The sequence below is a fragment of the Neopsephotus bourkii genome, unplaced genomic scaffold (assembly GCF_033783945.1).
Source record: "Neopsephotus bourkii isolate Nb327-2 ecotype Australia unplaced genomic scaffold, CSIRO-AGI_Nbou_v1 NB_561, whole genome shotgun sequence".
Classification (NCBI taxonomy): Eukaryota; Metazoa; Chordata; class Aves; order Psittaciformes; family Psittacidae; genus Neopsephotus; species Neopsephotus bourkii.
In genome coordinates, this window is record NW_026901062.1 from 35,890 (window position 1) to 58,458 (window position 22,569).

General features: G+C 40.8%; 1 protein-coding gene across 4 annotated transcripts in view; it reads right to left on the reverse strand.

The window, feature by feature from the left end:
- Nucleotides 1-22,569, reverse strand: part of C9orf72 (C9orf72-SMCR8 complex subunit) — a 111,220-nt gene that overhangs the window by 16,683 nt on the left and 71,968 nt on the right. The window lies entirely within an intron of this gene.

The following is a 22,569-nucleotide window of genomic DNA, read 5'->3' on the forward strand; positions in this document are numbered from 1 at the left end:
CCAGAACTTATTGTCATAAGTTCCCTCCTCTTGGTGTCTGCGCACTGCTCTCTGGTGATCGTGGGCAGGGTCTTGAGCATGACGTAAGCAGTCTTCTTGTGAGTAGGGGTCTTCAAGATGAAGTAAGCAGTCTTCCTCACAGTGTACTTTTCACCTTTGGCACAGTTCGACGCCCCCAGCAATCACACCACTAGCTGAAACCAGCTATATCTGTAATTCTTCTGATAACTAGCAAAGATTTAAAACAGTGTGATCTTCCTGCAAAATTTATTGCAGGATAGGCAGACCAGGAGTATCCCAAGCTAGCAGATGTTTGGGACGCTCTGTCTCTAAACTAACTGATAAGTAGAAGGATGGTGTGAAATAACTCATTCATGTTTAGTGGGGCCACTAAATCCTGTTATCTCACCACAGACTTACAACACAAACATTGTTCTTTAAAACTAAAGATACTTTAGAAGACCAGTGTGAAACAATTCGCTCATGTTTAATGAAGCCACTACATTCCACAGACTTATAACATAAACATTGTTCTCTTTCTACAACCTAAGGTAAGCTAAAAAGTACTTTAAGTCTGTGTTTTTCAGGCAATAGCTTTTCTTATATCACCTCTTTCACCTTTACAAATTCTTTTGCTATGTGACTCCAGTTTGCTCAAGAGTTCTGGCCCTCTTTAACTTGTTGTCTAATCTTGTGTCTTTAGGGAGCTTTGTTTCTGTTATTGTAAACTGGAACAGTCACATCCACATAACCACACCTATGATTTGCGAAAGCCAATCATTTGTGTGTTTATCACAAGTCTCAGCTCTGCTATAGGCTAAGCAGCTGACCCATACACAAAGGCTTAACTGGGCACAGCATGCCTGAAGTATGATCTTTTTTTATGTGTCACACTCTCCCAATTTAACCACAAAAGTCACTTTCCTCCTGCCTTTAATGTAAGTAGTTGAATAGCTTCACATAAAAAAAAAATGTACTCTTCAGGCAGCTAAAATATGCCATTTAGATTGTTTTTATTAATGATTTTTAAAGCAAACACTGAGCATAGAACGTCTTGTGTCTGTGTATTGGATTGTAGTTCTAGCTTCTCAGAACCACAGCTCCAGTAAATGACCACTGTGTAATGATTATACAAGAGCTTGGAGTAACAGTGGAATTAAACCTAGTTTTAAAAGTTGCTGGTATTTAATTTGCTGCATTCAAAGCTTAGGCTTCAAACTCAGTGGAATTTCACTACTTATTGTTTAAATGTAAATCCATGCAGTTTATAAAAAAACCCAGCAGGTTTTGCACATTTAGTTTACATTTGAACAGTGAAGATAAATGAATATAAACTGCTTCATATATGGGTGTAGACACCAATCTCTACAGTGAGAAAAGTGCTTTGGTATTAGATAGGTAATGGTATAGTAGGAACGGTGGGCTTCAGGTGTGGGGTTTGTTTTGTCACTGAGTTGTCATGTAGCCTTGCATAAGTCACTTGGTATTGTTGCATCAGTTTTCCTATTAGAAACTGCTTTGAGAATTCTACATTTAAAAACAAATCACCATTTTATATGCAAGGAAATACTAGCACAAACTACAAATCCTTTATTTTTTCTTGAGGTAATAGATGAGTCTGTAGGTGTCACAGTGGTATTATAGGCAGAGGGAAACTTCTGTCTGTTGTAGCAATATTGATTGTTGTCTTTATTCTTTTTTCCTTCAGTTTTTCACACTTCACAATCCCATTGCATATGATTTGAAGAGACAGCAATATACCTGCAGGTGCCTTTTGTGGACACATCAAAAGAATTGGTGGCAGGCTGCAGTGTAAGCAGATTTTTTCCTGTGACGGAGAATACATCTGTCTATGAAGCCTGGTGCTGCAAAAAATTAATTGGAGAGTGTGAAACACAGAGAAGATGAAAATGAGCTCGGGCTCTGAGCTCAAGCAAAATCACATTTCAGTTTGGTTTATTTATGTTTTTAGCGTGGCATCCTGAATCATCATTATGACTGATGTCATGCTATAAAATGAGGAAGTACATAGGCAAAATGGAGAGGGATGAAACAAAATTCAACTGCTCAGCCTGGTGGAGAAAGGCAATGCTTAGCTACACTGCTGCACTGAAGTCATACATGCGCTCAGACCAGCGCGAGTTTGCACCGCTGCAGAAAGATGATCTTGAAGAAAGTTAATCTCACAGTCATAGCATTGTTGTTTTCCAGACAGATTAGATTACAGCAAAATTAGTGTGCAAAGTAAAAGAGAACAAATGGAAAAGGTTGGTTGAGGTTGCAAGAAGCAGGAATGCTTGGTGGTGGTACAGAAATCAGTGCTGAGATTAAGCTTTACGCACATGGAAGCAACATGAAGGCAGACACAGCTCTAATAAAAACACAGCTCGCTCTCCCCTGTTCCCAGCTATTGATTCCTGTAACAGGGGAAAGATGAGACTTTGCACAGTGCACATGGTTGATGGTTTTAAGGTCACATCTGTGTGTCATCTCCATGTTAAAAGCAGTGAAGTAATGCTTGCACTGTCACTGTCTCTGTCATGTTTATGGAGTCTCCTGTTACTGGTTTTATCTTCTTACAAACACTGGCTTTAGTAGGTGCTAGAGCCCATGTAAATCTGAGCTTGACCTGTGAATATAAATTGATTTCACACAGTTTCTAGTATTGATATAACTGCATCCCACCAGTTGTATCTGAGTGGTGCTGTCCCAAGCTGCTGTCATTATCAAGTTAATACTTTACAGATCACTAAATGCACAGACATGGCAGTAGGAACCCTCTAATTACTGTGACAGAAAGTAGCCTGCAATTCTAGAGCCACTCCATGGAAGTTAACAATTTTCAAATGGAAGTTAAGGATCCAGAGTTTTGAAGTGCTGAGGAATTTTATCCTAAGAGGACCCTCATGGCTTTTTTTTCATGATCCTTTTACACATGGAAAGGGTAATTTGATCTCTTAAAGAAGAGTATTCTATCTCTTCAAGCCCACGTGACAATGGCAAAATTGCAGCAAAAGTTCTATGTAAATATATAGTGGGAGGCAGGATATACAATGGCAAGCATTGGTTGATTAGAAATATTTAGAATAAAAAAATCCGAAGGTGATGCTGTTTTATTTATGATGGTGCAGTGCTCATGTGCACTGTGATTTTTTTTGTTGATTCCAGTGTTTTTCCCAAACTCAAAAAGGCAGGATCTACTATAATAAGCACCTGAGTAGTTTTGTTTTGGCAAAAAGGTATTAATGTGGAGTCCACACCATATTGCTGTAGGGTCAATTAGAAATAAGTAACTTAGAAAACTCAAGAAAAGGAGAATTCACCACTGAGGTATACCCAGCTCTGTTATTTAATTCTAATGCCACTGAAGGATACTGTATCAATAAGATAATAAATTATATTAAAGCAAATATATAATAATCTATATAGAGTTTAGCTGAAGTGTGGAGATAGATGTGTCACTTTGAATATATAACAGATAATGTCCTGTGATCTGTGTATGCCTCTGATATGCTTTGTAAAACCAAGTTTCTCATATGCCTGAGCTTAGTTAAGGCTAGTTTCCATCTACAATCAAGTTACTATGCTGGCTGCATTTGTCTGGTGTCCTTCTGAGTGTTGAGGTGCAGTTATGCAGCTGACCCAAGTAAAATCTGAAGTCACAAAGCTGTTAAACAGCTGGTCTGATCTGGTCTCTCCTCTCTTCCCAGCTGCAGATGAGTGTTCCACTTCCCTTTTTCTGCTTGTGTGTATGTAATGTTTGTGTGATGGTACAGCATGGCTGTAGAACAAATCAGGCTCATCTGTCTGAAAACCAATTTTTTTATTTTTTATGGTAGGTAGGCAGGCAAACCTATCTTTGGAAGTGATATTGCAAGTATGTATCATGTCATGTTAAGCTTTATAGAACAAAACTAGTCATAACCCAAGACCATATATTAAAATAGGAGCTGTGTATGTTGGAAAATTTTCAAGTCTGAAAGATGCTGGAGAAACTTCAGCAGAAAGCTTTCTTCAACACATATTACAAATGAAAAAAGCAGGAGAAACTATAGCAGCACCTCTGGGAAGGACCATTACATAAACCACTTCTTCCTCAGTTTCACTTTTGTCAACTTTTATTTCTCTTACTGGGGAAGATTTTGAGATGTACTGATTAAAACTTGTGTCAATATGCTGTTTTTAAAAGCTGTAGATAGCTCCGGCAGTTTGCCACGGTCATGCTTGATAGCAAGATAATCAAGACATCTTAAAGGAGTTTCAGAGAGGGTGTTGTCCTTTCCTGCAAGGCTTATGGAAGTGGCCTGGTACTACTGTTAATAAGACAGGGAGGTTTGGGAATTGTTTTAAATCTGCCATATGAATCTTCTTTAAAATCTTCTGCCCATTAGTCTTTATCTGTTAATGGGCAAAAGAATGTAAAGTCCTCTTACGGACCTTCCAGCTGCCATGAAAGCCACTCTTGAAGTTTGGATAGCAAAACAGGCGAGGTACTTGCCATGACCAAGCAGTCGGTGCTAAGGAATTGCATTCCCTTCACAGTCAGCTAAGGCTGAACAGGATTGTCACGAAGTGTGATGTTTGATGGACAATCTGAAGGACTTTTGTACCTTCCTGTTTGTTCTCGTACTAGTATTTTGTTCATTGGAGAAGAGACATTCATTGGAGAAAGACTGCAGACAATTTATGATCCTTTTGACTTTTCTTTTTCCAGTCCAATGATTTTCATACTAAAACTGCAAAGAGAGACTTCAGTTTGTTCAAGTTTTGAATCCGAACCATCACACATTTTGCATTAGTTTGCCCATCTGTTTTCATGGATACAGAGCATTTTCATGAGCCCTGACATAAAAACTTCTGAGACACAGTGTTTCTGTACTTAAAGATCTTTCTTTTACCACTTTTAGCAGCATATTGAAGTATACAGTTCTTAAAACCATTGATTTTCTACTTCATTATTTCCAATGTCATTTCCTCTTGAAAAGGGGTCACTGCTGTCAGAAGCGTTGCCATACCATGCTAGATGTAGGGAGTGCTTATTGTTTCTGATGTAAGTTATAAAATTACCATCATGTTCTCTTACATTGCATTAAGGTAAACTCTTAAGTAGCATGGCGACGTTCAGTTTCTATTTCAGTGTAGGAATGAGATGGAAAATTCAGCATAAACTGGTCGGAGTGTGGGTAACAACCCCAAGATGGGTAAGAAAGATATTTTCCTGTAATGTCGTCTGAAGTCATTGCTCATAGCTTTGGTGCAAGATTCTCCAGGATAAAAGGTAGGTGCTTTCTGAAGTCAAGGGCTGTTAAGGGAAAGCAGCTGGGTTATTCTGATTCTGTTTTGTCCCAGCTTTACCTGGTCTGACGGTGTCACCAAAAGACAATGCTTCATAAGCAGAAGCAGTTTCTGTAAGACTTCATGTAAACTAAAGGTCACTGGGGACAAGCAAATTTCCTCAGCAGTCATCCAAGGTCAGACCCAAACTGAAAAGCAGCCTGTAGGTTCCTTTTTAGTGTTGTCCAATTTGAGACCCAGTACTAAAATTTGCTCAGAGGTCAGCCAAGGCTGCAACTGCCACTAAAATCAGAAACTGTAAGTCTCCCTGCTAAATTGACTGTGTATGCAATTTTCTGTAGTCAGTCAGTCTGATTGAATTGCTGTGTGTTAGGCTTCTGCTTTTTAATGTTTTCACTTGTTACTTGGCTACATCTATATTTCCTTAGTACTAACACTAAAGCAAGGTACAAAGCTGGTGTGATAACCTTTGATAGTGTGATATGTCCTTCACACAAAATGACTGCACTCATGAAATAATGAGTCCTAGGGTGTGGCTTCAGTTGAAACATAGCAAACAAGGCTGCAGGTAAGAGGCAAGGATCACCTATATCACAGCAGCTCCTGGCAGATTTCTTACTAACCTGATCAGCCATGAGGATGCAACACAGGTTCCTTGTTCATCATTACAAAGCAGGATTACAGTGAGGAGCTACAGGGGATTTGGGGTGTGTAGGAATGTGGCAGAAGGCAGATGTTCATGTAAGAGTTGGAAAAACCTACTAATGCAAGTGGGACTTACCTCACTAGAAGAGTAATTTTGATGTTCAGTTATTCCCAAATGCTCTTCTGAGCATAGGTTGCTGGACTTGTATTACTGTGGCTCCAGAACTGTAGAAATGTTCAAATCCTCATTGTCAAACCATGATCTAAGTGTTCCAACATATTTAGTGACATGAAATTAAGTGCCAGTCAATGAACTATGCATTCAGGATCAGTGTCAGCAATATAATAGATAAACTGATACTAAATCCTTGCAAAACACTAATGACCACTTACAAGTTACAGTATCACGGTATCACAGTATCACAGTATGTTAGAGATTGGAAGGGACCTCAAAAGATCATCTAGTCCAATCCCCTGCCGGAGCAGGAACACCTAGATAAGGTTACACAGGAACGTGTCCAGGCAGGTTTTGAATGTCTCCAGAGAAGGAGATTCCACAACCTCCCTGGGCAGCCTGTTCCAGTGTTCTGTCACCCTCACTGAGAAGAAGTTTCTTCTCAAGTTTAAGTGGAACCTCTTGTGTGCCAGTTTGTACCCATTGCCCCTTGTCCTATCATTGTTTGCCACTGAGAAGAGCCTGGCTCCATCCTCGTGACACTCCCCCTTTATATATTTATATGCACTAATAAGGTCACCCCTCAATCTCCTCTCCTCCAAACTATAGAGACCCAGCTCCCTCAGTCTCTCCTCATAAGGGAGATGCTCCACTCCCTTGATCATCTTAGTTGCCCTGCGCTGGACTCTCTCCAGCAGGTCCCTGTCCTTCTTAAACTGAGGGGCCCAGAACTGGACACAATATTCCAGATGCGGTCTCACCAGGGCAGAGTAGAGGGGAAGGAGGACCTCTCTCGACCTACTAACCACCCCCCTTCTAATACACCCCAGGATGCCATTGGCCTTCTTGGCCACAAGGGCACAGTGTCGGCTCATGGTCACCCTGTCGTCCACCAGGACCCCCAGGTCCCTCTCCCCTACACTGCTCTCTAACAGGTCGTTCCCCAGCCTATACTGGAACCTGGGGTTGTTCCTGCCCAGATGCAGGACTCTACACTTTCCCTTGTTATATTTCATCAAGTTATTCCCCGCCCAACTCTCCAGCCTGTCCAGGTCTCGCTCAATGGCAGCACAGCCTTCTGGCGTGTCAGCCACCCCTCCCAGCTTAGTGTCATCAGCAAACTTGCTGATAGTACACTCAATTCCCTCATCTAAATCATTGATGAATATATTAAATAATACTGGTCCCAGTACTGACCCTTGAGGCACTCCACTAGATACAGGCCTCCAACTAGACTCCGCCCCATAGACTACAACTCTCTGGCTTCTCTCCTTCAGCCAGTTCACAGTCCACCTCACTACCCGATCATCCAGACCACACTTCCTCAATTTAGCTGCGAGGATGCTGTGGGAGACTGTGTCAAAGGCTTTGCTGAAGTCAAGGTAGACCACATCCACCGCTCTGCCATCATCCATCCACCGTGTTATTTCCTCATAAAAGGCTATGAGATTGGTCAAGCATGACTTCCCGGTCTGTAATCCCCAAAAGTTATTATGACATCCATGTTTGCTGCGTTCCCTCTCCAGTTAGGTGAACGGTTTGGTATTTCAGTCATAGTCTCAAGGCCCCTCTTCTGAGCACTGCAGTGTGTGACAGGGTGCTTCAGCTGTGCCTGCAGCTTTGCCACTCCTGCAACCTTAGCCCATGTGCCACTGAGGAAGCCTCCTGCAAGGTCACAATGGCAGATGACAGTGGGGGCCCCCATTCTGTGTCCTTCATGGAGATGAGGTGCAGCTGCCCAGCGGTGCCCTGCAGCAAGGCTGCTCTGTCCTACCCAGCACCAGCAGCTCTTGGGATGTCCTGGGGCTGACCTGCACTCTGCTGTCTTCTCCACTACTGCAAATGTTTCTGCTGCTTTTACACTGCTTCAGGCTGACCCCTTTGTTCCCAAACACTCTCTTAATTGCCTGATTACTGTTTAATCCATCTGATACTAGTCTTCGTCTTTAACATTATCAGTGTTGGACAAATGAGATAGTTCTGGATATCTTATTCACTGTTACACTGATGTCCCTATCTGATGTGCTCTTGTTATCTGTTTAACAAGAAGAGGGGCCTGACAGCCATCTTAACAATCAGTCTCATATTCCAGCTATCAGAAATCTGATCAGGGAATTAACCATAGAAGAATGGTTTTGTGGCTGAAAGGAAAGGATGAGGAGTTGGAAGAGCCAGATTCTGTTCTGTCTGCTTGCTTATTTGTAACTTGCCATGCATTTAAATCTTAAGTGCATGGAACTTTAGAACCAGGATAGGCATGCACTTTGGATAAAACATGCTGTGATTTTGAGAAAACACTTGAACACATACTTACGGTGCTGATCACTCCTCCCTTCTAGGTGCATGGCATAGCATTCTATATTAAACATCCAACAACTAATTTGGGATAGCTTCGCTGTTACTTGTACTACATGGCCAGGCCAGGTTGTCTCTTTCTGTCACTGATTTAAGTGCTCCTAATTCTAGAGGAAAACAAGCTGTAATCGGAACTGTGTTCAAAGGGCTTAGGTGTCAATTTCCCACAAGCTAGATAATGTATTTTGGGGGTTGAGGTAGTGTTTTATACATGTAGTCCTTTGGTTAAAGTACTCAAAAAGAGTCTTAGTGATACTCGTGCATTCTGTACCTGAAATGGCACTAGCTGAAGGGTTATTACACATTCACGGAGTTAACGAATGTTGAGCTAGCCTACCAAGCTGTTCAGTGGGTTTCAGTCTCACTGCAAGTCATTTTAATCCCTACATTACAACTCTTTTGCCATTATTAAGGCATTTGCAGGTACTGAAGAATCTGATTTTTTCTTCCAATGAAAATACTGTGGTACCCAAAAATCATGTGTTGTTGGAGCAGCATGCTTATTTCTCCGCTCCTTTTCCACCCCAGTGTAGAAGAAGATACCTCAGCTGTAATTTGTACAGAGCATTCTCATGAGCTTGTAGGTGCATAAACTTTGTTCTTTCTCTTGTGCTAAACAAAATTATTACAACTGTTTTCCTACAGCTCCAGGGCCAAAGAAATACATTTCACCCCAATTAGCCAGACTAAAAATGCATATCCAAGTTTTTGCAGAGCCTCAGGACATATGGCACCTACCTCCAAGCAGAGGCCCTGGAGTAATTTGCAAGCAGAAAATGTCAGTAGCTCTGCATTGAGGGCTAGCTGGATATTCAGCTAGACAGGAAGACAGTGAGTAACTGGCACCTTTGGCATTCCCTGCTAGTTTGTGTGCTCTCATAGACACTTCATTATCCATCTGTCCTGTCCTCCTGTCACCTTGCTGCCATCACTGGCTGTAATTCCAGCACAAATACTGCACTTTTAAACTTCCTAGAGCTGTATGTGACTCAGCAGTCAGTCCTACAGACAATTGGACTGAGCAGCAAAGAAAAATTATTGTTTCTTAGGATCAAGGTTGTTGCCAAGTCCCATATACTTTCCATACTGGAAAGTACTTAAAATTTGGATACAGCTCAGCACTTTATCATCAGCTGAAAGGAGCCACACGTGAGTGTATGTTTCAGTATAGTTAGGTGCAAGCCAAGTATGTACCTCCAGGATGAAGTGGGTGTTGGCTGCATAGATTTAAGACTGTTGAAGGTGACTAGGTTTCTTTAAGCAGCCACACAGCTGGCTAGCAGTCATGTCAAATGTATTTCGCAGGTCCTCTGAGTTATATGTGACTAATTCTGATCAGCAAATGATGTCAGTTTAGAAATACAAATAGGATTTTGTGGTACTTAAAATTGTTACAGTTGGTCATTTATCTCTTACAGTTAAGCCAAAAGCTGACATGTTACACAGGCAAACCATGTGTATGAGTGAGGTCTGCAGGAACTAATCTATGTTGAAGATGTTCTTACTTTGCTGTATGTTTTTCTTGTCTCTGCATTTGATTTTACTTCCACTGGGATCAGTGGCAAAGTATTCCTTTAGATTTACAGAAGAGGAGAATGTAGCCTGTAGCAGTACAGGATGTTATTTACTCCAACTGTCAATGACAGCTTCATCTTAGAACAAAAATGTGGGTGCAATTCAACATTACCTTGTAACATGTGTGATTATTTTTGCTAGAGAAAAGATTCAGTAGCTCAGCACCTCCTTCATTTGATCCTGCTCTGAAGTATTGCATACAAAGCTTGGTGACTTAAATAGTTATTTTCTCTGTCCTTATCTTTCAGTCTTGATTATCTTGTTTGGTATGTTAAAATATTAGAGAATCTTTCTAAGTGGTACTGGAAAAAAATGGGTTATGGTTCATTGAAGTATTTGTTTTAGTGGTTGGTTGCCTAGCTAAGCTTGCAGCAGGTTATGGTAGGTTTATGTCTTACAGAAGCTTCTGTCTACATATCCAGGTAATGCATTTTTATTAGATGTTTTATTTCTGCATTATTTTCACATCACATGCTGTGTTTTGATACTAGGGTTTTAAGAACTAGTAGTGTTTGCATTATTATCCTGCTTGATAATTGCACACACAGACTGTCATTTCCAAAGTCACATTCACTCAGTCTTGACTTCTTGACTGGGGAGATTTCAGGTGGTCCAGAGACCTAGGGAAAAAATGTTGATTTTGTGCTTTTCTGATGCTTGCAGTTGCTGATCTTGGGTGTCAGTGGCCAAGTTGCCAAGCATCCCTGGGCTATTTTAGGTGCATTTCCAAGAAACCCCCCATTTCCAGGACTTTTCTAATTTTACAAACCTGCTTTTCACTATCTAGATTTTGTGCATATAGAAACATGTGATCTGTCTCTTAATTGAGGGGTTTGCCTCATGTTATGGCATGTGTCTTTTTATTCATCGGTGGATTTGGTGTATGTCACTTCTGTTTAGTCTCTGTGTTGCTACATTTTCCAAAAAGCCCATGCAGGTTGTAGCTAGCAATAGCAAACCTGCTTATATGTAGGAAATGGAAGAAAATATTCAGATAGACAGAAACAACAAAAAAATCCATGGTATTCTGTTTCCTCTTCATAAGCAAAGAGAAACATGACTCAAAACTATGGTCTGTCTTAATTCTTTCCACTTTGGTAGAAGGGTGAAACTTCAAAAGGGAGTTTTGCCTGACTAAGTAGCATGGATGAATATCTAAAAATAGTAATACAGCCAGGGTGCAATAAAATTGGTGGCTTAGCAATATAGATCTAAGAGCAGTCTTCTTTGCCACTTTGTGTCAAGAATTTATAATTTCTGCAACACTTATATTCACAGGAAGTTGTCCAGGTTGTCTCTAAAATTTTCAAGCAAAGTGTAAGACCTGTAGACCCTCACTGATGAGATTAAGAATTCTTTTCTCTCCAAAATGTCGAGCAAAGTAGCTGATATCCTGGGCAGAAATGAATAATAGTAATGTGAGATGTTAGAGCATGAGAAGTTAAAGTTCAGGTGAATAAACTGGGCTTCATCATCAGGCTGATGAATAAACTCTTTCCAGAGAAATAGTAAGTGAATATGGAGTGGTTTTTGTTGTCATAACACAAAAAAAATACTAAAAGAAATGTTGAATTTAATGAGGAAAATGCAACAGGTTTTTTTTTTTTTTTTTTTTTTTTGCTACTACTGGTTCATTTTTTTCAGGAGTTGTTAATGACAGAGGCAGTAAACTGATGTTGGAAGCAAGGATTAAAAGGCCATCATTTCTAGTTGTTACTCAGAATCAGTCAGCATGTAAGATCAGAAATTCTGCTAAAAAAAAAGAAAAAGAATACCTTGAAAGTTATTTTCCTTTTCACGAACAGATATAAGTAATACATCAGCCATCATGACTACTGAAGCAGGACAGGAGAATTTCCATGGCTATTGAAACAAGGACAGGAGAAAATTGTGGGTTTTGTCCTGTTCTAATAATGCACTTTACAAGAAACTTAACACACTGCAAGGCTAAATCTGCACTCCACATGCTAGTCGAATACTTATGAGAGACACCTCTTCTTATATTTACTGTGTTCTATAAGGAAATGTAAAAAATGGCAAGGAACAAGCTCATCTGTTACCAAAATAAATATTTGAGGTCAGAATCTGTAGTAGGAGTTAACAGTCTTTGCAAATAACATGCCTCTCACTAATGAGTTCAAAGCAACTCTGCTGCTGAGAGATACGTAAAAGAAATATGTAAGTGACAGCTCTTTATGGCAGTTTGCATTAGGTTTGCGTAGTGACGTTTTCATATCAGAGGGGCTACGGAGGTGGCTTTTGTAAGAAGCTGCAAGAAGCTTCCACCATGTCCAATAAAGACAATGCCAAGCAGATCTGAGACGGACCAGCCGCTGGCCAAGACTGAGCCCACCAGTGGTGGTGGTAGTGCCTCTGGGGTAATGTTAAGAAGGGGGAAAGTTACTGTGCTGGAGCAATTGCAGCCAAAGAGAGAATCTGAGAGAACAGCCCTACAGACACCAAGGTCAGTGCAGAAGGAGAGGAGGAGGTGGTCTAGGTGCCAGAGCAGAATTTCCCTTGAAGCCCATGGTGCAGACCATGGTGAGACAGCTGTGTCCCTGCAGCCCATGGAGGTCCATGGTGGAGCAGATTCCACCTGCAGACCATGAAGGACCCCACACCAGAGCAGGGGGATGCCTGAAGGAGGTTGTGGCCTCAATGGGCTGCCCAAGCTGGGGCAGGGTCCTGGCAGGAGCTTGGCCGCATGGAGAGAGGAGCCCGCACTGGAGCAGGTTTGCTGCAGGACTTGTGACCCTGCAGGGACCCATGCTGGAGCAGTCTGTTCCTGAAGGATGCACCCCAGGAAAGGGAAGCACACGGTAGCAGCCTATTCCTAAAGGATGTGCCCTGTGGAAGGGCCCAACACTGGAGCAGTTTGTGAATAATTGCAGCCTATGGGAAGGGCTCAGAGAAGTTCATGGAGGACTGTCTCCTGTGGGAGGGACCCCACACTAGAGCAGGGAAAGAGTGTGAGGAGGAAGGAGCAGCGGAGACAACATGTGATGAACTGACCACAACCCCCATTTCCTGTCCTGCAGTGCTGGGGGAGGGAGGGAAAGTAGAGAAAATTGTGCGTGAAGTTGAGCCCTGGAAGAAGGGAGGGGTGGGAGAAAGTTTCTTTAAGATTTGGTTTTATTTAGCCAACTCTGATCTGATTAGTTCTAAATTAAACTAATTTCCCTAAGTCAGGACTGTGTTGGCCAAGATGGTAATTGGTGGTGAGCGATCTCTCCCTGTCCTTACCTCAACCGATGAGGCTTTCTTTATGTTTTCTTGTCCGTGTCCAGCCCAGGACAGTGGTGGTAGAGCAGCTTTGGTGTCCCGCCAGGGTCAACCCCCCCCACAGTACCTGAGACCTAAGGCCTTGTTTCAAGGCTTGGGAAATTTGTACTGTTGTTGCAGTGCAAAAAAAAAAAAAAAAAAAAGCAGGTAACAGTATGTTTTGACCTTTTGACTGCAGCATTCTATTCACCTAGGGAAAAAGAAACCCCATTCTTTTTGATTCTTGTTTTGCTAGCAAGCCCCATAGAGCTTCCAGGACTCAAATTTTTCCTAGCTGCTCAAAGTCTCTTACAATAAGCAGGCACTTTTTAAGCACGTTGTCTTTTTTGAATACACAGAAATCTAGATGCTTATCTGGTACAAAGATATGTTCAGTAACATTGGCACTATCAGTTGTTTGAATCCGTGTTTGTAATTACTGTGCAGATGCCATGGGAGCTTATACACAGCAGAACAAGACAGCAGAGAGCTAGCATCTCTGCCAGTGAAGTTCATCTGTGAGCCAAATGCTTGGGACATGCTGATGTCATTAAATGAAGTGCCCTTGTACTTCAGCAACTCTCATATGTTTGAATTGCCTATGGCAAGAAGGTCATTTAGAAGAAACACAGTGGTTTCATTTGATATCCTCTTCACAGTGCAGGATGCCAGTGCCAGGCTCTCGGTACAAGGGTTACTAATTTGATGTGTAGAGAAGATTTCCAGTCTCCAGTGGAGTAGGATGAGTGCTACCAACCTTAAGGGCTCTCATCAAAAAGGTCAGGAGTGTTTGATTTGCTCTCATCTACTCTTTTGGTGCTGTCTGAAGCGGGTTTGGTGACCTAGCTTGTGGCCTAGCCTGATTTTCCAATGGCTAGGTGTCAAACACCAGCATTCATGGCCACTGGAGGGCACTGCCAACAACCTGAAGATGCATTACTCTGCACAAGCTATGTGCTTTTACTCTTGAGATGACTTTTCAAGCAACGTTAAGACACGCTTACTGCTAAACCTCTTCCGAAAGTAAAAGTTCAGTTTCCAGAGCATCTTTCAGAATGCATGTTCAAAACAAAGACCAACCCCTTCCCTCCACCCCCAGCCCCAGATTACTGGATTTCCACATAACTGACAGGGAATAGAGTTATTTCAGTTTCTTCAAAAATCCAAGAATTCCTGCAACATAATAACCTTTAGATAGTTATTGAATAAAGTGAGATAGTTCCCTCTTGACCTGTTTCCAGAGTGTTACAGCTGCAGTCTGTTAACAACATCTTTGTGGATGGTGTGAACTCACCGGTTCTTTGATTGCCACTTACAGCTTCAGATGTAATTGAATTTTGTGTGCTATAGATCTGAAGATTGCTGTATTTGATCTCTCATGGTGAGGGGTGGCATATACTCTGACTTAGCCTTGACTGTCCTGATTCTGACAACCCCATGCTCCGTAAGTCCTACAGCCATATTAATTAGAGATTTTCCAGGTATTTTCATGTAAAGCATGAATCCAGACTTAAGATGCATATCTGAAGAAAAAATACCTTGTACAAACAGGACACATAAAAGACAGTTATTTTGTTGATAGAAGAAACAATATGAGATTGTAAACTACGCTAAAGGTGCAGAACATGAATGAGTTAAGACAGGAAGCCCACCATGTTGTTACCTACATTTTGTAATTGTTATGCTTTCTCAGTTATGGAGGAGGTCAGCCACATGAAGCTTAATGTCATCCTGCAGTGATTAATTATGGTCATGTCTAATCTCAGTCAAGAGCTGGTAAAGGGCCACTTTCCTTTTCCCATTCGGATATTTCTGTTGAGCATTTTGTCAGTGTGCAAGTGGTGTTAAATATTATGCTCAAGAGATGAAGACACCTCACTCTGCAAAAGCAGCACTCTTAGTCACCCAGGTGGGAGGAAGAAGTTTTACATGACCTCAAGGAGACAAAAAGTTGCGTAAACAGGCAGAGTGGAGGTGGTGTGGTCCAATCACAGAACACTTCCCAAAGAAGCTAATATAGCTGGATGTAAGCAGGAAGATCTACCATCAGCAGGCTTTCTCTAACGCATGCAGACTGAAACATAAGAAATCTAAGTGTGATCATTATGCAAACATAGTCAGTATCTTCTTCAACAGCCCCCTTCCCCAGCTTCACTTGTTATTTTATTAAGAACATTTGTAATGATGCTGTGTTAACAGTTACGATGCTATATTGACTTTCACTTCAAGCTGGCTTGTTTTAAGGGTGATTTTAAATTAGCTGCTTAACAATATATGGAGGAGTGGTGTGGTAAATCGGTAAACTGAAAAAAATGAGCCATCTTGTCAGCGTGTATAAGCCTCAGAAAATGTAGTCGGTAGTGAAACAGGCTGGTGTGAGATCTGCTGTCCCTGGGATCAGGGAAAGAAGTACCTTGTAGGGACTTGGTTGGGTCTCTGACATATGATATGAGAGAGCATATGTGAATCCTCAGGGATTTAAATGAGTTACTGTTATTGCCTAGGCTTTCTCTTGTACATTATATTGCACAGGATTGTAGGAAAGAGCAGAAGAAGCTTTAACAAGCCAGCAGGGAGGAATCCTATCCCACCCCTAACTCCCACTGGTACCAAAGACCAGACAAAACGGTGTGTGTCTCACAAGTTCGTATGATCCACAAGCACCTACCAAAGCTTTCAGAAATTATGATTAATTCATGCTCAGAGAAATGCGTTCCTAATGGCATTACATGTACTAATATGTATTTTAGGAACTGGAAATTGCCTGCCCTATCAGTGGAGCCTGAAATAGGACAACAAAAGCACTTTAGTCAGAGCAAGTGAGCAGTGTAATCAGCTTAAAAACTCAAATGAGCTCTCTTGCCTAGTCTTACGTAACTGGTTCTAATCTCTACTTCACAGAAGCCTAATTTTGGGATCCTTCGTAGCATTGTTGTATTTTAGCCTGCAAAGTTACAGGGGTACTTTTCATTGAACTTTGAGTGTGTTATTAAATATTTTGGCATCAATTTTCTAATACCTAGTTGAGTATAACTTTATTTTGTATATGTTTTAAAATGAAAATGACAAAACCTGTCAATTGTATGCAGTGTTAGAGGCATGCTTGAGCAATGTTTTAGATAAAAATTGTAAGCACAGCATTCAGAAAAAGGGAGCTTTCAGTTACGGCATTAGCTGCAGAGATGTAGTAACAATGACGTCTAGCAAGTTTATATCCTGATATCAAACTGAAGAAGGTGTGGCATCAAACTAAAGAATATGCAAACCAAATGCTTTGGGCAAATGGGCAGTGCTGCTGATTAAAACACAAAGCTGCTGTAAGTAGTCAATACTATTTCTATTTGAAGTTTATGAACAGATGATAAAATGGTCTTCAGAAAAATGACAGTGGATTGGGAGGAAAAGGTGATTTTTTTATTTATACCTTTGTGAAGTGAAGGACAGCAAGATGCACGCATCTCCAGTAGTTGAAGAATGTGCTTTTGCAAACTTAGAGGTGATTAAAAATCACACAGAGCATGTGTTGAAGGCAGTAGGAGATTCCATACTAGATACATAATCAGTGACACCTTAAAAGTTAGACAGGCAGAAGATTAGTTGCTAAAGTTTTCAGCAAGTATGTTTTACTAGCAGGTATTTGAGAGATGATTAAATTGCAAATCATTAGCTTTCATGGATAGTAAGCACCAGTATTTCAGCTGGGTCTGGTGGACTGTCATGGAACTTGGCCAATTTACACCAGAGAGGGACATCTTGCAAACAGCATTTCTGCAGTCAGATTACAGTGAAAAGTTACATGTTTACTTATCTGTAGTAGAAGCTCGTAGCACAGGCTTCAGTCAGCTTAGCACTTTCTGCTCCCACTGCTATATGGATTGCTTCTATTTAACTCTTTTCACTGAGGAAGAGGCACATGTCCTGGCAGGAGTCAGACACTACCCTCGCAGCAAGGATGAGTTAAACTTTATAATCGAGGACCTTGGCACCTGTAAAAGATAATTGTTCACATTTTTAATTTGTGATCATTAAAGCTAACAAAGGGTAATCTTGCAACTATACAAGATTATATGTTTACATATCGGGAATTAGAGATCATTGAGATTGGATTTTTTAGCAAACTGATAAAGCAGGCCAATTTTAAACTCAAAAGCCTTTATTAAATTCATTCATTAGCAACTCATTTTGTGCTAATGGTTAGTACTTACACAATATTAATCATCTCCGCTAGAGATCTAAAACTTTCTTTCTTAACATCGGTATCCTAAATCACCTCTGTGTATGTGGTACCACAAGTCTTATGCCATGAAGTCAGGGCTGCTGGGTGAGTCCTTGGTGGCGTTGGTCATGGAGCTGGAGGTGATCAAGCTTGAGAGCTCTTTGACAAGTGAGTCTGATCATAAACAGGCCTGTACTCATCTTTCTCTGTCTTTCTCCTCCCTGCCTGATGTATATGCAGCTTGCCCACCTCTGAGAGAGGGATCTTATCTGTTTCTCTTACATCATATCTCTGGTCTGGTTTTGTCAGTCATCCTTGTATGCAGCAGGATGTCCTGGGTACTTTTGTGTTTATCGTGTCCTTTGGCAACTTCTTGGTTGGATGCTTGCTGTGTGAAGCTATATGAACACTTGTTTACCCTGTTGGTGGTCAGATTACTCAGACATGTATGTAAAATGCTTATGCATTGTGTATGGCTATGATATTGCAATAGCACAAAATACTTACATGCTGCTGTTGCTTACACTTTTTAGTACACTTATATTGGGTTCAAGGCAATCTAATGTTAATTATACCCGAAGTCGTGAAATCTCAGTTTTCAGGTGTCACAAATCTCTGCTTTGACAACAATGAACTTAATCTTTGTCTAAAACAGGGGTAATGCAACATGCCCATCCATTTGGGTGTAAGGAAAGATAACTTTACCTCATGCTTATGCTACAGGAGGAAGCAGGGATAAAAAGCAATGCTCTTGAAATGGTATTTTGGAATCCAGGGGGTTTTAGTACCTGCCTTGAGACCATATCCTGGTTTTGTTTGTGATGAGAGAGAATCTTGTTGAAGCAAGGTGATGGGGGCTAAAAGTATAGCATTGTTCTCATATGTTCAGTCCCTGGTGTGACTGAAATACTTGAAGAAGACAGACATCTGAAAGAGGGCACAAAAGGTATACAGACATGAATCCAAGTTCAGATCAATAGTCCCCAGAACAGTGAAGAGAATGAAAGGAGGAAAAAAAAAAGGAAGTGTGGGTGAAAATTTGTATTTTTTTAAAAGGTATTAGGATTCATTGCAACTCACTCATCCTTAGATATTGTTTTAAGATCCTGCCTTACATCACAAAAGACCAGCTGAGACCATACTGTTACTATGCAGTTGCACCAGTTGTGTGCTTAATTTAGGCAAGATCTGGATGCATGGCTTATTTATTTGGGTATATTTAGACCAAAGGCATGGCACTGAATGCTAGTGCCATCTGGTACCACCTCTATACTTCAGACTGGTTTTAATGCAGACTTGTATATAGGTACAAAATGAACGTCCCTTCCTTTCAGAAAACTCCGAAGGATAACTCAGTTCTTGTACATCTGGAAACTTCCAGTCATGGAGACTGTGATTCAAAGTTCAAATGGCTTGCAATGACTTAGGCTTTTATTTTAGCTAGTTCTGAAAAATGAACATTACTCTTCTTAAAGTACTTTAAACGATAAGCCCTCCTGAGTATCTAATTGGAAATAAAACCTCTGGATTAGGAACATTTGAAATTAAACATCACCTTAAAAGAAATAGATAACTTTAGTCTTTTTATGTCTTAATAAAATAGAGAAAAAACATGAGCACTTTCCAGAATGATGTGACTGAAGGCAATATTGCAGCACGATGCAGAGACATAACCTGTTCCTCAGGATAGCAGTAAAAAAAATATATTTTCTCAAAGACTAAACAAAGGTATTCTGAATAGCTCTGACTAGAGGTGTAGAAAGAATGCAGGAGCTGCTAGTATTATCCATCTCGCAGGTATTGTAAGAGAAAGATATGACTGTTATATATATTCTGTGGAAACTCCTTAGAGAAAACAATAATGAAGGGAAACAAAATCCACTCTGCTGTGTCAGCTCAACCAAAATTAAAACAGATGCCAAATCATGTCATTAAAAGAAACATTCTCCAAGACAACAGTAGTTCAGAGCCCAAGTTACACCAAAAGTCTCCCTTTCAAAGGCTCTTGCAGCTGTTGCATTAACTCTCATCATCCCCTCTCTCAAAGGGGAGGAAGAGGTCTGTAGGAGAAATCCCTTAGTAGTTGTACAGATAAACAGAACAATTCTAAGACAGCTTTTGAAAGATGAGGTTTTGTATTGTAAATTAATGCCTAATTTACTCTGAGGAGGGAAAAATCATGTTACCCATTTAAAGGAAAAGCTACAGGGACACTAGCATAAGAAAATCATAGTATTGTCTGATCTACAAAATATGCACGCATCAGTAGTGAAACCTGTGCTGTCCTCATGACACTGTCAGTTAGAGGCTTCAGGATGGAGGAGGCAATAATCACCCATGTGGGAAGCAGAGGGTTTTGGGGAGCAAAGGTTGTGCTTGGAGAGCTGCATGGTCATACACAGGAGATTATCCTACTCAGTCAATAGACACCCAGGTCAGCCAATAAGTCTGTCTCTAAGTGATCAGCATTGGAGTGCTTCTTTTATTTCCATCTAGCAGCTGTTCAGGTGAATTCAAAGCTTGTTATTCCTTGTTTATAGTCCTTATTCCTTAACTGCTTGCACATAAGGGCTATGAGTTAGGAGCTTCTTCAGCTTGCTGACCTATCTGACCTTTTTCTTAAATTTGGTGAGTATGTGCCTAGCAGTAAACAGCAGCAACCCAGTCATGAAACACAAAGGTAAAGCAACATCCCTGAATTCATTTCTGTATTTTTCATCCCACCAGGCACACAATATCCTCTCTGCTTCTACACATAGCCCACAGATGTTTGGGGTTCTTTTCTGCAGACCTTTTAAATATCTTTGTTCTGGTTAAGACCAGCATTTGTATCGATTATCTAAAGTTTAGACAAAATGTGCACCAAATCACCCTATGTAGCCCATCAGAGGGTAACTCCAAGTAGACTTGTCAGAGTCGTAATAGAGCACTGCATGTAATACTTAAAGGATATCAGGATGACAGTGTTATGAGTGCAGTGGGGATGTACCAAGATATAGGCGTATATAAATACATGCCCAGAGTAAAACACATATTTTTCATAGGATGCACACTTACCTCCAATTACATTTTTTTTCCTGTGTGGTTATAGGGTAAGTATGGGAATGGTCATATAATTTGGGGAGAAAACTGATACTTACAATAAAAAAAAAAAAAAAAAAAATAGAATGTCAGCCCAGTTGAAAGGAGGGGTTTTATCTGGGAAAAGATTGTAGGAGGATTAAACCAATATTCAGAATTATATCAAGGCTATCAGGATGGGAAAAACACCAGCCAGCTATCATGGATAAACGGGTAGGTATGGTCATCATGAATTCTTAACAGGAATTTAGCTTAGGAAAGCAAGGGCTGTGCATTAACAACAAGGAATCATTTTGCAACATAAGCATTTGGAGGTTTCCTTATGAAAAAAATCTAACTCAAGATATACTTTATTAATTTTTGTGCATTTTGTTTTTGGTTTCTTTACTAAACATAGCCTTCCTGTACTTACAACGTCCAACAAGTTGTGCAATACACAGGAAGAAGCTGTAATGAAACTGCAATCACTGTAAAGAGAAGCTTAGCAAAAATTAGTCAGTGGCCTTTCTTTTGAAATCAAAGAGATCAGAGAACTGAGAAAAAATACTGCAGCAAAAAATGGTGATTTCTACAGGGAATCTGTGCCTCATGTCTCTCACAGTGAATCCATGGTGAACAGTCTTAAAAAGTTAAATCATCAAAATGAACACAGGACTGAAGAGATAATGGTGAGGGGGCTGTATTAATTTTTTAAAAGGCTATCCTGTGGAAGGATTTTAATGAATCTAGTAATTTTCCCTTTATGATGGTGTGCTTCACCCCATGGCCAAACAGACACATTACCCTGCTCAAGTGATAGCCACTAGTGATGGCTGAAATGGCTCGACTCAATTGAGATGGCTAGTGATTTGATTGTGATTGATAGTGGCTTCAGTGGAGACAGAAAAAAACCCAGTAACCAAGGGCTAATTTGAGCAACATGTGCTTCCCTAACCGTAGTGCTGCTAGTCAAGGTGCAGCTGTAGCTAAATTTGGAGAAAACTAACTTCTGTGGTCAGTATGCACATATAACAATATATCAAGTGTCTTACTCCAGAAATAGTGAATATCCCAGGGCCCATTGAGCTCTCCTGCATACCAGTGGGCTGCATGCCAGGATTGCTCCTTGAGTAGGGACACCTCTCGAAGGTTACTTCTCAAGATTGGGAGATTCCTTATCACATCAGGTTCTTAGCAAGTGAGTTGGGAATAAGCATGCTGCAACTTTGACATTTTAGCCATGAAGTATAAAGGATTGATTGTGCACATCTAAATATTTAGACATAAACCACTGACCAAGTCTGGGACTATGAGTGTATCCAGCTGCATCTAGACTGTTCTCTGAGAAGGAGTTTAAAATGCAAGTGGGTCCTTTCTGAACCTCATAAGTCAACAGGAGGGTCTCCCTGACAGTTTGGTCTGAACATGTCTGTGTAGTAAATAATCAAGCGTACCTTGTCACTGAATCTTGTTAAACCACTGTTTCATTTACCACCAGCCTTGTTATTTCACTATTTTGCATCATGAAACATTGCTGCTTCTCTGTTACAAGTGAAGTGTGCCACTCCATCCATGACAGCTTTGCACATGTCTTTTTGACACGACTTCGGGTTTCAATACTGTGTTGAAGGGGCAAGGTGAAATTATTTTATTTATACCTTCCATTTTACGGAGAAGGAAGAAAAATTTATGTGCCCTGCCCTTCTGGGCACCTGTCCTCTGTGTTAGATATTTGCTCTTTTATTCAGCAAAGTTTGTGAAGCATAACAAGGAGCAGCAATTTTTTTCTTAAATGAAAGCTGTTTAATAACTTTCCCCTTCTCTCCACTGTGGTGCCTCTAGTTCCCTGGCAGCAAGCATGGTGCTGTATTTCAGAGGCCTGGATGGGCTGTGGCAGGGGGAGGACAAGGCAGGAAAGGTTATTGCTGACTGAGAAGCAGGGGAGAGAGCATGAGCGAGAGCTGCTCCACCAGCATGTGTCTTCAGG